Source organism: Lontra canadensis, unplaced genomic scaffold (assembly GCF_010015895.1).
Source record: "Lontra canadensis isolate GAN:19392208 unplaced genomic scaffold, GSC_riverotter_1.0 scaffold4, whole genome shotgun sequence".
In the NCBI taxonomy this organism is placed as follows: Eukaryota; Metazoa; Chordata; class Mammalia; order Carnivora; family Mustelidae; genus Lontra; species Lontra canadensis.
The window spans coordinates 6,333,172-6,346,261 of record NW_022630998.1 but is presented as its reverse complement, the minus strand read 5'-3'; positions in this window follow the sequence as shown (position 1 = coordinate 6,346,261).

The window sequence follows — 13,090 nt, the reverse complement described above, 5'->3', positions numbered from 1 at the left end:
ACTCCTTATATAGTACCCCAAAAAAGCCCCACATTTGCCTCCCTACAGTAATTTCTCCTTGCACTTACAATAATACCCAAACTGCTTTACTTTGTCTACACTATCCTATATGATCTGTCCTGTCTATATCATCTTCCACCACTTTTCTCATTAACACTGCTCAGGCCCTCAGTCCTTCTCCCTACTCATCCAACATTTCAAACTCATTTCTACCTCAGGTCAGGTAAACCTATTTACTGCCTTAAATAGTCCTCCCCAAGTTTATAACTTGGCTTACTATTCAGACATCTGTTCAAATGTTACCTCCCAAAAGGTGTTTTCTAACATATCTAACACTGCCTTCTAGTACCTTCCCTCTCAGTTGTATAACCCTATTGCAATTCCTTCATTGTCCTTATCATGAAATGAAAATCCCTTTTATGTTTCGTTTACTGAATTGCTATATGTATCTCCAACTATATTATGTGCAACATAAAAGCAGGGGTCTTAGAGTCTTATTCACTAACAGACCCTAAAATTGTCCAATATGTGTTTGTTGAATGGCAGTTAAAAGGGTTAGAACAATGAATGTTAGAGAAGACAATCATAGGGGCAGATATTGGCAATATCTGTTCAAACCTTGAGAAGAGAGAAATTTAGTTATAAAATGAAATACAGTTCACATTTGTAAGACCATCCTGATGTAAGATAAATGTGTCAGGTTACTTTTGTCTGATTCCAATAAAGATATCTATCTAAAACCTCTTCCGCTAAGTCCATGTTTTTTGTCTTCATGGATAAACCTTTTTTGTCCTCATAGATATACCAAGTGATGACTTTTGCCATTGACACTTGAAATTTGCATTATAAATATATCTGTATTCTGATTACTATTTGCATTCTTTTCATGGCATATAGCTATATTGCCTAATAATATTTGAATTTTTACTTTATCCTTGATACTGTTCATGTTCTACTTGTCCAGCTCCGTCAGTTCCTTCTCTGTCCTGTTGTCCATCTCTATTTTATCCTTCCATTTCCTAAATGACAGCATAACAGTTCAGTCCTGGGCCCACTGTGTTCCTCAGTCTACACCCCCTTTCACATACAAATGGCCATTCCTAGCTCAAAGATCTCAGGTAGGCTTCAGTGAAACCCAAACCTGAATCTAACTCATGTTAGGGCTCACTAATTGTTGAATCAATTGTTGAATAAATTTCAACTTTTATTCTGGTTCCTCCAGCCTTCATATATGGCTAGTAAGCATTCCATTTAGACATTTATCATTTTGGCAAATTCTATGTATGTCAAAGTAAAGTTTCATCTTTCCTCAAAATTAAGCTCTTTCTTTATGTTTTCCTATTATTCTTAATGGTGACATTAATTTTTTTTTTCAGTTTCCAAGGGTTGATTTACAGCAATTCTTAACTTCTTCCTCTCTTCATCAATCATATCTCCAGGAGGAAATAGAGTTTACCCCTAAATCATGCAAATTAAGAGTCTAATGAAAAGACTACTTTTAGAAACACAAACAGATTAAAAGAACAAAGGATAGTGATGGGCCCAGTGACTAGCAACACCAGAGAGCTGTTAGCAGTCCTAGGGTTCAAGGCCCAGGGAACAGAACCTCAATGAAACCTAGAACTGGGTAGAAGTGACCACTTAATAGCAGCTATAATGGTAGAAGGATACAGTCATTGCCACAGCACAGATCAAAAGTACGCAGGGAAGAGGAAGGAAGAAACAGTCTCATCTCTGTCTCCTGCCATCCTCCAATCTATTGTAGTTCCTCCATTGGATGAACCCAACCAGAAGCAACATGACAAGCAAGCTTGGATCAGGCTCAAGGGATAGACTTCTGTGGCACAGAGCAAGCCAGAGAAGAGAAAGTGATGGAGGGGGTTGGGGGAAAAAAAATCAGAATCTTTCCTGTCTCTGCTTCACCTCCACATCAGAGTATTAATGTCTCATCATTGCTGAGTGTCACTGGTTTTCCTTTTTAAATACCCTCTTTAAAAATAAATCAATTCCTTCCTTTGTAGTTCTACTGCCAATACTCTTGTATAAGCTCAGATCACTATACTTCCAAATTACTGTTATAATTCCTCCCCTGAAAAATCCGAACTATTTACCACTATCATATTAATTCTCTTGAAACATTTCTTTATGCATGCCGCTCGTTCTCTCAAACACTTTTACTGGTTTCTTCTAAGTGTCCCTCACATCAAAATACTCTTGTGGTCTTAATTCCCACTGATAATCTACATCAACAACAACAACACTAATTAATCACTACATTCCAAGCACTATTCTGAGTATTGGAAGTCGGCAATACACAAAATTTTAAAACACCCTACTTTCATGCATCTTTTTCTTAGTTGGAAGAAAAAGACAATAACCAAACACACAAAAATAAGTAAGTTATATACTATACAAGAAAACAAAAGGTGCTATAGAAAAAAAAAAGATGAAGAGTGTCAAGGGAGTCTCTAATTATAAAGAGTGATCAAGGCAGATCTCATGAAGCAAATAACATCTGAGTAAAGACTTCATGGGCCTATTGGCATAAGTCATGTGAATATCTAGAAGGAAGGTATTTGTAACATTAGAAACAGCAACTGCAAAGGCCCTGAAGCTTATGAATGTCTGGCAAGTTCAAGAAATAGCAAGTCTAGTGTGGCTGCATGGGAATGAGCAAGATGGAGACTCAGAGGAAATGAGGTCAGAGAGGTGATGGAAGCCAGACCAGATAGAGCCTTGTAGGCCAATATAAAGAATCTTCTCCTCCAACCAAAATGGCCACTACCTACATTTCCCACCTGTACATAACTATTCCTGCTTTGACAGATTTGCTTAGCAAGTTTCTTTTTGCTTAGAAGGACTTTCCTGTTTCTATCTAAAGCTTACCATGCCTTCTACAGTGACTTTTCATATTTTTTTAAGATTTTATTTATTTACTTGTCCGAGAGAAAGAGCACAAGCATGGGGAACAGCAGGTGGAGGAAGAAACAGACCCCCCACTGAGCAGGAAGCCTGATGCAGCTCTCAATCCCAGGACCCTCAGATTATGACCTGTGCTGAAGCAGACGCTTAACTGACTGAGCCACCCTGGCATCCTGACTTTTCACATTTTATCACACTTGGCATATTTATCTTTTTAAACATCTTCCTAACTTGTCTATGTCTTTGTAATAACACCTCATCTTACGGATGATGTTATTAATAATATTAATTCATAATGATGACAATGATTGTACTTAGGGTTTTGGTTGGCAAGTAATGCTAGCTATCACCCCTCTGCCCTGCCAATGAAAAATGAAATTATCCATGTAATTAGAATTAGTACATGGAAAGTGTATAGCATCTAAAGTACTCAATAAACAGCAATATTTATAATTCATTTCCTATAATTACTTATCCTTATCAGTGTTATATTTCACTTACAAATGAAGAAGACCAACTTTTTTTTCATTGTCAAAATATGATTATTTGACCAAATCATGGTGATTTCTTCCTCTTACTCACTAAATAACTGAACCACTCAAATCTTGCATAATCATATGCAGTCTTGGTAGATCTCTGGTATTCTTAATTTACTCTCACTTGTTTTTACAAATTTATCTCTTGTCTTCCAATTAAATAGTAGTCAGCTTGAAGGCAAAATCGAACGCACTAGAGCACTCAGCTCAGCATTTCATACCACAAGTATTATGGAATGGGTGTATCAGAAAGAATGATACTCTTTCTCCAAGGTTTTTTTATATTTAACCACAAGGCACCCACTTCTCTTTTCAGCAAGGGCCATCTTAAGACACTCTGAAAGACAATAAATCGGACCCTAAGTATTGTTGTTTTCATCACCTTTGCATGATACCACTCTTGTACGAGCCACAGCTGGCTTTTTGCCAGGTAGGTCCTTGCTAAAAACAAGCCAGCTCCTGGCCTTTGTCTGATGCAGCGTTTTGCTCTGCCTTAAGCTAAGTGGCAGGAAGAAAAACAATTTCTCACATCTATTCTTTACCATAGATCTTTTGGAGGGTGGGAAAAGCAATTGCCAAAATTTTTTAGAAAAAAAATTTAAAAAACAGACAAGAGTGCACCAACGTGCATTCCCATCAACAGTTTAAGAGGGTTTCCCTTTCTCCACATCCTCTCCAACACATGTTGTTTCTTGTCTTGCTAATTTTGGCCATTCTAACTGGTGTAAGTTGGTGCAGCTACTTTGGAGAACAGTGTGGAGATTCCTCAAGAAATTAAAAATAGAGCTTCCCTATGACCCTGCAATTGCACTACTGGGTATTTACCCCAAAGATACAGATGCAGGGAAAAGAAGGGCCATCTTTACCCCAATGTTTATAGCAGCAATGGCCACGGTCACCAAACTGGAAAGAACCAAGATGCCCTTCAATGGACGAATGGATAAGGAAGATGTGGTCCATATACACTATGGAGTATTATGCTTCTATCAGAAAGGATGAATACCCAACTTTTGTAGCAACATGGAGGGGACTGGAAGAGATTATGCTGAGTGAAATAAGTCAAGCAGAGAGAATCAATTATCATATGGTTTCACTTATTTGTGGAGCATAACAAATAACATGGAGGACATGGGGAGATGGAGAGGAGAAGGGAGTTGAAGGAAATTGGAAGGGGAGGTGAACCATGAGAGACTATGGAGTCCGAAAAGCAACCTGAGGGTTTTGAAGGGGCGGGGGTGGGAGGTTGGGGGAACAAGGTGGTAGGTATTATGGAGGGCACGTATTGCATGGAGCACTGGGTGTGGTGCAAAAACAATGAATACTGTTACACTGAAAAGAAATTAAAAAAAAAAAAAAACAGACAAGAATATGCAGTTTCCTAGAGAATCAGAAAGGAGCATTTTCCTCACCTCAGACCCTTAGCATGACCTTGCTAAAAACATTCCATAGAAATGGTCGGTTTACAACTGAGGAAACTAAAGCAGAGAGAAGTCAAAAGCTTGTCAGATATCACCCAGTGAGGAGGAGGCGGGGCGAAGTAACACTCGCTCTGCCACTCTGCTCGTTATTTGGTGTCCTTTATACGCCCCTTTAGTGTCCTTGGTCAGATGGGGAGATGGCATGCAAGCAACACATTAGTTGGATTCAAAAAGTTAACTTTGTTAAAAGGGGAAACATTCGATAGGCATTTCATATTACTTAACTAAAATTATAAAAGCTTAAAGTTTATGAGAAGAATAATAGTAATATGAGAAGAAAAAGTAATATGAGAAGTAATAGAGAAGAAATAGTAATATGAGAAGAAAATAATAATATGAGAAGAAAAAGATCATTTTATAATTTTTTAAGATTTATTTATTTATTAGACAGAGAGAGAGATCACAAGTAGGCAGAGAGAGAGAGGGGGGAAGCAGGCTCCCTGCCAAGCAGAGAGCCTGATGCGGGGTTCCATCCCAGGACCCTGAGATCATGACCTGAGCCAAAGGCAGAGGCTTAACCCACTGAGCCACCCAGGCAGCCCAATATTCAAATCATTTTAAACCAACTTCCTCAAATATTTCTTATTAGAAATGAATCATGGTGAGGTTCATATTTTTTGTTTGTCTTAACTAACAAAGGCTGTAGGTGGACAAGATTCTAAGATACTGTGTGCATTGGTGTTTCAGGAATGGCATTTTTGTATTTAAAATTGAAACAGACCTTAAAATCTCTACCTCATCCATGTAGAATTCAATTATTTAAATAACTTAGTAGAGAAAACAACTTTCTTTTCAGACACCTTGGTTTTTGATGATGTTGCAAGCTAGTAAAATGAGCTAAGGGCTAATTCATATTATTCTGCAATTTTTCTCTGTTAGTCTCATCATCTGCCTTATCAATCTCTAAACACCTGATAAAGAGCAATAATTTAGGAGATTTAGAAAAGATTGGTGGGTATATATTGTGTTTCACTTCCTAGATGATAACATCAATCCCTTTGTTTTAGGAAAGTGCTCTTACACTCCAATTCAGTAATTCCAGTGAGGGCTTTAATACCACACTCCCACCACCCATGTGGGCTAAGATAGGTCCATCAGAGTCCTATGAGTTCTAAAAATTAGAACTAAAAGAAAGTGTCATATCCTTTTTGGTAATAAATCTATATGTGGCTAAAGGTCACAGTTCTGGGTACATAGGAAGAAGCTCTTCAGGGCTGATTTCAACTAAAGGAAACAGAGATAGATGAGAAATTTTGAGCCCCATGACAACTAAGGTCCTTCCCATTGTTCAAGTAAATCAGTTAATTGTTTCTTGGAGGCTTTTTATTTATTTATTTATTTTGGTCTAAGTTACAGTAGGGTTTTTTCACTTGCTGCCAAAACAATGTAAACTACACCAAGAAAATGCCTTAAATAATAGTTGCAACTTCCTTGAAGATGTGAGCTGAATCTTTGCTGTATTTTTTTCATTATTCTTACCCAACAAAGTACCAAGCACACTGTCACTGCTTTTTAAAACATGCTTGTTGGTTTTCACTAAAAGGAATGACTCTAATCATTTGAGGCCACAAGGCAGATTGGTCCAGACCTGGAGGGAGAGCAGATACTTTCAATCAAGAGGAAGATAGTGTGTCCCTCAATTGATTTCACACAAGCAAATTTTTAGGCACAGTCCTGGCCCTAGCTGTACAATGTCAGGCCTCACTATATACAACTTATGATCTCAAATCATAGCCCTATAAATAAAAAGCTCTTAAAGTATAAATAGATTAGTATAAACTCTATCTTTCTGACTAAAACTGGTTAATGTCAAGATGCCTTTACTAATTTAAGCACAGATATTTAGGTCTTATTTAAAGACTTAAGATGTGTGCTAAATAACTATGTCTGTGGTATGACTTCTCTAACTGAAAATACACAGTCTGATGAACTCATAACTGGGGAATAATCTCACAAGATCAAAACCTGAAGAGGTTAGTGACCACTGGCCAAAATGTGTTTACAGAAGCCATTTATGAAAAGGATTTAACTCCAGATCAACATCCTCAGCATCTGACCTTTATTCTTTCCTCATTTCAAAGGCCTGTATTGAGTACTTGGCTTCTTGCCTCATCACCAAAGGCATTCTGATTCCCAAAAGATAGATATTAATAGCCTAGCAAACACATGTGCTTTACAGAATGCAGGGCTAAGAGTTAGACATTACTAGTTTACAAAGTTGCTGAGAGCTTCCAGAACTACTTTAACAGACAGAGTCCCAACCTCAAAACACTTTAGGATGACAGAAGAGACAAGACAAGAACATGTCAGCTACCAAGAAATAAAAGTATAAAAGTGTACTGCTGGGCAAAAAGAGGTAGGAGATTATGTTGATAGCTGGAAGAATATGCTGTACAATAATAGAAAGCCATCGTTTTTTGAGCAATTACTGCTTGGCAAATGTTATATCTCAGTAACTTTGCAATATAGGTAGAACTTCCCCTAACAAACAGAGCAGAAAGCTGAAGGTTGATACAGTTAAGTGGTTGGTCAGATTTCTTTAATTAGTAAATAACTGAGCTAGGATTCAATCCAGATCTCTGCCCAACTTTTAGTCGTTTTTTAAATTGCTCTTATTCCTTGCCTTGGAGCTCACCGCTGCACTCACTTTTCCTGCCCTCCTTGGTTTCATGTTCCATTTTTGATTAATCTAATTTAGTGGCTAGGTACTTCCTACTCATCACGCTACTTTGGAATCTCAAATGTTTTCTAAATTAGCAAAAGTCCCTTCTACTTTGTCTATGGAAAGTTCTCATCAAAATAGAAAGAAGATGGGCTAAAGAAGAATTTAAGATATTGATGTATTCTTCACTTTTCACCCCTCGTCCCACCATATCTACAAACATATAACACATGGTCACAGTCATTGCATCTCAAACATCAGGACTTTTTGTTCAGGAGACATTTGCAGCTGGAATAGTTCATTCAGTAGTAATTATAGCTCTCTCAGCAAGAGCACAATAAGCAACTTGGGACTGATCTATGGTCCTTCAAAGTCAAAGTCTGTACAGAAGCTTTTTATCTTGACGAAGTCCCAAGTGTTCATTTTTGCTTTTGTTTCCCTTGCCTTTGGAGAAGTATCTTGAAAGGAGTTGCTGTGGCCAATGTCAGGAAGAGGTTACTGCCTATGTTCTCCTCTAGGGTTTTAATGGATTCCTGTCTCAAATTTTGGTCTTTCATCCATTTTGAGCTTATATTTTGTGTATGGTGTAAAAGAATGGTCCAGTTCCATTCTTCTGCATGTGGAAACAGTCAGCAAAACAAACAGGAAACCCACAGAATGGGAGAAGATATTTGCAAATGACATTACAGATAAAGGGCTGGTATCCAAGATCTATAAAGAACTTCTCAAATTCAACACCCAAAAAAACAAATAATCCAGTCAAAAAATGGGCAGAAGACATGAATAGACACTTCTCCAAGAAGACATACAAATGGCTAACAGACACATGAAAAAATATTCAACATCACTAGCTATCAGGGAAATACAAATCAAAACCACAATGAGATACCAACTTATACCAGTTAGAATGACAAAAATTAATGAAACAGGAAACAACAAATGTTGGTGAGGATGTGGAGAAAGGGGAACTCTCTTACGCTGTTGGTAGAAATGCAAACTGGTAAGAGACACCCAGGGAAACAGCATGAAGTTTCCCGAATATGTTAAAAATAGAGCTACCTTACAACCCAGCAATTGTACTACTAGGTATTTACCCCAAGATACAGATGTACTGAAAAGAAGGGGAACATGCACCCCAATGTTCCATAGCAGCAATGTCCACAATATCCAAACTGTGGAAGGAGCTGAGATGCCCTACAACAGACAAATGAATAAAGACGATATGGTACATAGACACAATGGAATATTACTCAGCCATCAGAAAGGATGAAAACCCACCATTTGCATGGACATGGATGGAACTGGAGAGAATTATGCTAAGTGAAGTAAGTCAGGCAGAGAAAGACAGTTATCATATGGTTTCATTTATATGTGGAACAAAAGAAATAGCTAGGAGGATCAGAGGGGAAGGGAGGGAAAACTGAAGGGTGAGAAACCAGAGAGGAAGACAAACCATGAAAGACGATGGACTCCAGGAAACAATCTGAGGGTTTCAAAGGGGATGAGTGTGGGGGAATGGGGTAGCCAGGTGATGGGTATTGAGGAGGACACATGTTGTGATGAGCACTGGGTGTTATATGCAACTAATGAATCATTGAACAGAACATCAAAAACTAGGGATCTACTATACAGTGGCTAACTACACAAAATAAAATTTTAAGAAGTTATAAGTCTGGCTCCAACAAAATATGAAAGACTACACTGTAACTAACCTAATTGTTTTCCTCCTTAACAAATGCCCCCTCCTAACTGTCTATCACCCCAGTGCCTAATAAATAAGTGGCAGATGAATGAAAAAAGTCAAGATTTATCTCAACTTTTTTGAGCCTGCGCTTCAGAGAGCCAACAGGAAATAACAGCCCATTCCAAGACTTTAACTGAAGATGGTTTATTACCAGACATATAGGCATCCAGGAATTTTCAACAGAGGGAAGACACTACCAACTTATAGGCCTAAGGGCATGAAGAGGAATATCACCAGAGCCTAGTGAAAATTGGAACCAGGAAATGCACCCATCCACAGCATGGGATGTAAGTTACTCACATTTCCTATCATCCAACCTGAGCAGAAGCCAGGAAGTAAAAGGGTCCAAGTGATGCCATCCATAAGGGTCAGGCTTTTGGGGCACAGAACAGGGAATAAAACAGACTGCATCTAAGGAAGTTGGAGCTAGGGGATCTGGGAGAGCAAATATAGAATGCCCACATACTCATTTATGCTTTCAGGGGAAAACAGGTTCTTATTTTATCACTAATGCATAAGAAGTAGAACACAAGGCATTTTCGTGAAGTAATAAAATTTCAGATTTTATCTTCTCAGGTTAGGGACTCCTAACTCCCTAACTAGGGACTCCCAACTTTTTTTTCCTACTATCTACAGATAAACCTCTCTATGAAATTGTGTATTTAAGACAATAAAAATGAGCCAGAGAGCCTAGAGCCAATGGTGAAGAACACCACTTTTGGGCTCTTTCATTACTCCCCTCTGTAGAACACAGCTGTCCTTCTAAGGGAAAAGAGGGAACAGTGTGGAAAGGGATATGCAGAGAGAAAGGTTTCGAGTTGGAAAGAATGTTTCAGAATATGTAAACAGTTGACACATGGAATAAATCCAATGGCACTAAAAATCTCCATCACCCTGCTACATACTGGCATTCCTTCCCTCTTTATCCCCTCTACTAAGTCTTTTTAACTAAAACTCAATAATGTTAAAAAAAAAGTCATCAAATGACATTTAATGAAGACCTGATCAACTAACTCACTATGTAGAGACCCAGTAGAAAAGCAGATTTGAACAAAGTGGGATTTTGAACAAGTGTATTTTGATAAGGAAGGAGGCATAGGTGAATATTCCCAAGAGAAGATGTCCAGAATAAACATTATGCAGTAAGCTGGAAAAATAATTTTTTTACTTATATGACAATCTTTATTATTTTATTTTCCTCAGACACTATTTCCCAAATCAAGTCAGAGTTTTCCGAATTGTAATGACATGTAAACATCTATTTTGTTGACCCTAAGTCATTTTTTAAGGCTAATACATTTTTCAACTTAAGTCCATGTAGCTGTACCATGGCCAATGATACTCTTTTAACCATGGGCAAGAACTGGTTATCAGTGCCCTAGGAAGAAATCTGCAAATTACAGTCTTCAACCGGGCACAAAGTTGGGGGTTCCTACCCAAGCGTCAAGTCAGAAATACATCTAGGCATAGCATGGTCAAGAACTATCTAAACTGGGGTGCACCAAAGGCCTGTCCTCTCTCCCACTCTTATCCAAGTTCTCATGCACCTTCCTTGCCCTAACACTCACAACTGAGCGCCTACCATGGGCAATGGTTTTGCCTTTAGATGACTTCTGCATTCTGTCATGACATACGAAAATTTGTTTATCAAATCTGAAAAATGTTGTCTCTGGAAAGCACATGTACTCTGCCCTTTGTAAAGATGGTATACTGACAATAGGTTCCAATGGCTAGACTAATACAAAGCCAAAACTAGAGCAATACGGTATGGGACGGCAAGCTTAGAGAACAAGTAGCTCAGAGAGACAACAGCAATTGTCCTGATTCTCCATATTCTTAGGATGCTTTCCCCAACAAGCACATGTGGAAAAAAGTATGGAGGTTGCAAGACTTCCCCTGACTCACTCTTATTTATGGGCTGACATCAATGATGATAATGAGAAAGGGCCCAAACACAGTTGAGCTGCCTCCTGTCCACTCTGTCTGCCCATCAGAAGGGTCCTCATAGACAAACTAAACACAACTCAGATGTGCCTGACAGCAGCTAGGAATGTAGTCACTTCTCTATTTCAAGCCACTCTACCTTTGTTCATACAACTTAAGATTTCATTACCTTTTTGTCAAACTGTAAATTCATATTGAGTTTCCTTCCATCCAAACAAATTCTCAAAGTTCAACAAGAACTGCTTTTGGAACAGTTCTTCTTCATCCTGGAGATACATGTATTTGCTGAATACCAAGAGTTGTGTTTGTTTTATGACTTTACTTTTTAAGAGAAGTTTTAGGTTCACAACAAAATTGTGAAGGTACCCTACCCTCACACATGCATAGCTGTCTTCATGATCAAGGTCTCCCACTAGAGTGGTTATTTGTTACAACGAATGAACCTACATTGACACATCATAATCACTCAGAGTACCTAATTTACATTAGGGCTCACTCTTGGTGTTGTATCTTCTGTGGGTCTGAACAATGCATAATACCATGTAACCATCATTATGGTTACATAATCTAAAAATCACCTGTGTTCTGCCATTCATCCTTCCCACCATACCCCAACCCCTGGCAACCACTGATCTTTTTACTGTCTCCACAGTTTTGCCTTTTCCAGAGTGTCATTTAGCTGGAATCACACAGTATGTACCTTTTTAAGTTTGGCTTCCATCACTTAGTAGTATACATTTAAGATTCCTTCATGTCTTTTTGTGGCCTGACAGATCATTTCTTTTTAGTGCTAATTAATATTCCATTGTCTGGATGTACCACAGTTTATTTACCCATTCACCTACTGAAGGACATCTTGGTTGCTTCCAAGTTTGGGTAATTATAAATAAAGCTGCTATTGGGCTGCCTGGGTGGCCTTCGGCTTGGGTCACGGTCCCCTCCTGGTCCCGGGATCCAGCTGTGCATAGAGCTCCTTGCTCAGCGGGGAGTCTGCTTCTCTGTCTCCCTCTGCCTGCCACTCTCCCTCGCTTGTGCATTCCCTCTCTGTGTCAAATAAATAAATGAAATCCTTTTTGGAAAAAAAAGAAAAGAAAAGCCGCTATGAACACCAAAGTACAGGTTTTCATGTAGACATAATGTTTTTACTCCTTTGGGTAAACAAGGAACATGACTGCTAGATTGTACAGGAAGAGCATGTTTAGTTTTGTAAGAATCTGCCAAACTCAGGGTGCCTGGGTGGCTCAGTGGGTTAATCCTCTGTCTTCGGCTCAGGTAATGATCTCAGGGTCCTGGGATCAAGCCCTGCATCCAGACAATCTGCTCTGCGGGGAGCCTGCTTCCCCCTATCTCTCTCCCTGGCTCTCTGCCTACTTGTGATCTCTCTCTCTCTCTCTCTGTGTCAAATAAATACATAAAATCTTAGAAAAAAAAAAAAAAAGAAAGAAACTGCCAAACTGTCTTCCAAAGTGGCTGTACCATTTTGTATTCCTATCAGCAATAAATGAGAATTCCTGTTATACCATATCTTTCCCAGTATTTATTATTGTCAGTATACCAGATTTTGGCCATTCTAGTAAGTTTATAGTAGTACATCATTGTTGTTTTAATTTGTATCTCCCTGATGACACATGATGTGGAACATCTCTTCATATGCTTATTTGGCATCTGTATGTCTTCTTTAGTGCGGTGTATATTAAGGTCTTTGGCTCATTTTTTAACCAGGTTCTTTGTTTTTATTTGATGTCTTTTTTTAAAAAAAATATAGTTAAGTAGAAAATATTTGTATGCATTTAACCACATCACA